A 4775-nucleotide genomic window follows, 5' to 3' on the forward strand; every position below is an offset into this window, starting at 1 on the left:
GGGATTAGCAATGGTGGATGCCATTATGCATTGGGTTTCAACTTTTTTCTTGGGGATCCACATGGTTTTGGATTTTCTTTTCATAGGCTTTTGCATTGTTTTGCATTCTTTGATTGGATTTTGCCTTTTTGGAGTATGTCTTTTGGAATAGACATATGATTGCCTAGGATGTGGATTTTTAGCTTTATGCATTTTGAAGTTGGCATTTACATTGTTGTGGTAAGCTTTGGGAAGATGGTTAGGAGAAGCTTTGTGAGATGGAGAGGATATGAAAGAGCATGTAGGGGGATGATGATGGATGATGTGCCCTGATATGTGCCTTTGTTGATCTTGCATAGAAATGGATGGAATAGGATTTGAATGATGGCTGATAGAAGGATGGAGGATGGTAGATTTTGGGACATAGGGACCCAAAATGGATTTAGCAGATGAAGGGGGGATATGATAGGTTTTTTTAGGTTGCAAAGATGGTGGAGGGGGGATGACATAAGATTTCTTGAAGGAGTGATGGGAGGCTGGCATGGTGGGCTTGGAGATAGGCCTCGTTTGGGGGTGTGGTGTACCAACACCTTTAGATGGTGAGCCTTTGGATACATATCCAAGACCATGAAATCCTAGATTTTTTTGTGCAATAATAGGCTCTCTGATTCCTTGCTCTTGTGGTCCTAAACCTTGACCTTGATAATGCCATCGATTGAGCATTTGAACAAGCTGAGGAAACTTTTTGCTTGCAGAAAATGGTAGAAGTGATTTATTAGGTGTATTGCAATGGGGAGATACTATTCTTAATTCTTCTGCTGAGAGAGGGCCACCATGGATGAATGTAAGTGAACCAAGAGGGTAGATTATAGATGGTGGAATAGCTTGGATAGGTGGTAAGATGGAAGCATGGAGCGGGGGAGATGGAAGGATAGGATCTTGATGTAGCTGGTGGGATGACAAGATATCTTGTAGTGGAGGAGAAATGGCTCTAGGTTTTGGAGGTGGAGGAGATGGTGACCGCACTATGGATGGAAGACATGGTATGATGATACCTTCATTTATGCTTTGGGGGATGTCAACATGCTTTTGGGATAGATCTTGATCGGATTGGTTTGGATTGGATGGTGCGATAGGAGGTGAAGGGATGGATTCTTCAAAGGCAGCGGATGGATAGATGGGAGATTCAGTAGTGGAGATGGGTGAGTAGAAGATGGATGCATAAGGGTCATTACAAGAGATTTGGGAAATGCTTGGAGGCAATGTGGATAGGATTTGGAGGGATTTGATAGGTGGTGGGATTTTGATGCTTGCGGGAAGTGGAAGGATTTTAAGCAATTTGATGGATGGTATGGGGATGATAGCTATGGAAGATGGGGATGATATTATAGATGGGGAAGCTTCATCACTGACTACTTCACATGGTTGGATTAGATGACATGGCTTATCGACTGTTGGAGGAAGATTTTCTTGTATTTTCTCTAGGAGATTCCTTGGAGACTCGTGTGTCGGAGGTGGAGGTGGTGGATTGATAGGAATAGCTGGTGTGATGAGGGTGGAAGATTGGAAGCTTGGTTGATGGGGTGATGGAGGGGAAGCTTGAATATCAGATGGCATGACTAGATAGTTTGGAATAACTCTTGGATTTTGGGGGATGCTTGGGGGAATGTTTCTAAGGCTTTCAATATACCCGTCATAGTCAACAAGATTTTCATCATCATTGGAATAGGAGGTGGCAGGAGCAAGGACAATGCGACCAAACACATCATGATAGGATTGGTACTTCATGCTTTGATGATGAGTTTGATGGGGATGGGGTCTTGCATATGGATGAACCCGGAAGCTCATGGTTGGATTTGGGTTAAGCACAGATTTTGGATTGGCTGATGAAAGATTTCCTAGGGAGAGTCAAAGTTGCATGACAGACCTAAGGAGGATTGGCTGGAGATTTTTGGCTTTCTTGTGGATGGAAGACTTCAAGGGCATGCTGTCAAAAGGTGAGAGTTTTGCTTTCCTATGCGCTGGATTTGGTGGTGGCTGTGTCAACTTGAGGATAGACTAATGATCCTATGGGCATGACACGAGATTGACCACTTGTGGATCCCAACCTTTAGCTCAAGGTGATGAGGGATGCAAGTGACAAAGCTAGATTACCCTAGACAATGCTCTGTCAAAGGGATAACCTTGGTGAGACTGGTGGATTGGTCGGATTGATTGGATAGCAAATTCTAGCAGAGTAACAACAACTCTTTAAAGGCTTGGGTGATTTTGGATTGGGTTGCTAGCTGGCTGGGGGGATGATTTGGATGGACTTTGGATTTGGGATTGTTCTAAGGCAAGGAACTAGATAGATTCGGTTGCATTGGGGGAGCTTGGATGATTTTCTGATAAGGCAGTGACTACGCTAAGTATGCTTTGAGTTGGGAGATTTCTGCTTTTCTGGGATTTCGACCAAAATTGGCAAACATTCATTCAAAAGCTATGAACAAACAAGCAGACAAAATTTTTGAGCAAGCACGTCAAACACACCAACATCTTAGGAAGCTTTCTACAAGGATGAAATTTGGTTTAGCTAGGGAGTCCTCGATATACGCAAGGTACGTGAGGCCCAAATCCATAGATGAAACCAAAAAGATGTCACACAGCCGAGAGGAGCGGTAACCCACTTCTCCTCTTTCACTTCTCAAGGGTATAAAGTTCCTTGAGGCTTAGCCCGAGTGACAAAATTTTGATCCCAAGAGAGGTGTCTTTGGATTCACCTCCCGATCTTTATACTCCGTCGGAACGCTGGAGTTGAGATCGTCCCAAGGGGTGATGAAATCCCCAAGTAGGCCTCCTAAAAAGCTAAGACAAGATTTTGGATCCTAATCTTATGCACCCAAGATGGCCTCAAAAGACGACAAGGGGAGAGAATACTTGGATGATCTTGGGCTAAAAAACACGCTTGTTCTTTTACCAACTGACACTTAAGTTTTCTGATCTAGACTTTGCAAGCACTCATGTTTAAGATACAATGTTTATTCCAACTTTGAAGCGTCGACAAAAATAAAATGGATCAAAGAATGCAAACAAGAAGAAGAGTTAGGGTCAACAAGAAGGTAAACCCGTGCGCCCGGAGGCTCTCCACGTCAAGTATCGATTGATTTTTCTTTAAGGCATTCAAGATTGAGTGTGAGTTTATTTTAAGCCCAAAACAAAGGTGTGTGAGATTCGATTTCAAGCACGCGCCCAAAGGCCCTCCACGTCAAGATTTGTCCAATTTTTATGCCCAAATGAAGTGTGAGCGAGATTAATGCGCATTCAAGGAATTTTCTAACTTAGAAAAACCACTAAAAACCCAAGTGAGTGGAGTTTGATTTGCGTGGAGCACTTAACACCCTCTTAGGTGGACCCATCCCCATTGATGGCACTGAGATTGCAACCAATGGTTAAATTGATGGGTGATTAAAGAGGGTGAGTCCAACAACAAACTCACTCAAAGTATTTTTATTTGTTTTTATAACTTAAAAGATTACAAAAATGTAGATTCTTTTTATGCTCCAGAAGATGATTATTTGATCTATGGCATTCAAGATTGGATTTGTTGTTTTAATCATGCATTCATAAAAAAAAAAAAACTTTGATTTTAATCCATGGCACTCGAGAGTGATTTTAGCAACATGCATTCAAAGACAAGTGATTAAACATTCAAGTTTTTTCCTTTGAGCATTCAAGATTGAGATTTTGTGTGTTTTTTTAAGAACTTTGAAGTGCTTTGTTTTAACCTTAGATCATTCAAGATTGTTTTGGACTCAAAAGTGAAAATGACTCTTTGGACTTTGGTTTTCATTCAAGATTTTGTGTTCTAGTTTACATATTTTAAGCCCAAAAATGATATTCCTAGATTGTTTTGATGCATGAAAAACCTAAGAAACATTCAAGATTTTGCAAGAAGACATTTGTTTGGAACAAATAACAAAGCTTTTAGGACAATTTTTGGCAACCATTTAGGACTCTTAGTTTTCATGAGATCTTTTAAAAGAACTTTAGTGTGCACTTAGTGTTTATTTTGAACCTTTTGAAATGGAAACTTGAAGTTCTTTTTAAATTTCCAAAAATGAAGTGTTCCTAACTTTGCATGAATGCATCTAAAACCTTGATGTTGCAAGGATGCAAATGATTGGATTGCTTTAGTTTCACTTGTTAAAATATTTTTTTTTTTTGCAAATTTTTAATTTTTTAATGGATTTAAGTATGATTTGAGGGTTCATTTTAAGCACTAAAAAGAAGTGTGTATGATTTTTCTTCCTTAAAAAAAAAAATGGCCAAGATCTCCTACAAGAACAAGAAGAAGAAGTAGATGGAATAAGAAGAATATAGACAAGAAGAGGAAGAAGAATTCCAAGCGCTTTGTCCACCTATAAGCTTGAAAAATTTGCAAATACTATGAGATAGACTATGAGTTCCTTTGTCTTCTTCATGCTCATGTGGACCTACAAAACCAATTTATACAATCCTACCAATCACAAAAACAAGCAAAATTAGCCAAAATTAGCAAATGACATACAAAACTTGACTAAAAAAGCTAATGAAGATGACCCATGCGGGGTCCCACCGGGCGTGCCAAAATGTATATGAGCAATGTTAGTATGCTAATAGAAACCAAATTTAAATAAAGCTTCTACAAACTAAACAAAATTCATAAACTTCAAGATAGACTAAGATGAGCTCTCAATTGAAAATATGAGCCATTAATGGGCTCTCTCAATGAGAAGCTCTCTTGTTGAGTGGCTTTATCTAAATGGATAGGATGTATG

The sequence above is a fragment of the Cupressus sempervirens genome, chromosome 1 (genome assembly GCF_028749045.1).
Source record: "Cupressus sempervirens isolate cs-2001-9-10 chromosome 1, ASM2874904v1, whole genome shotgun sequence".
NCBI classification, from domain to species: Eukaryota; Viridiplantae; Streptophyta; class Pinopsida; order Cupressales; family Cupressaceae; genus Cupressus; species Cupressus sempervirens.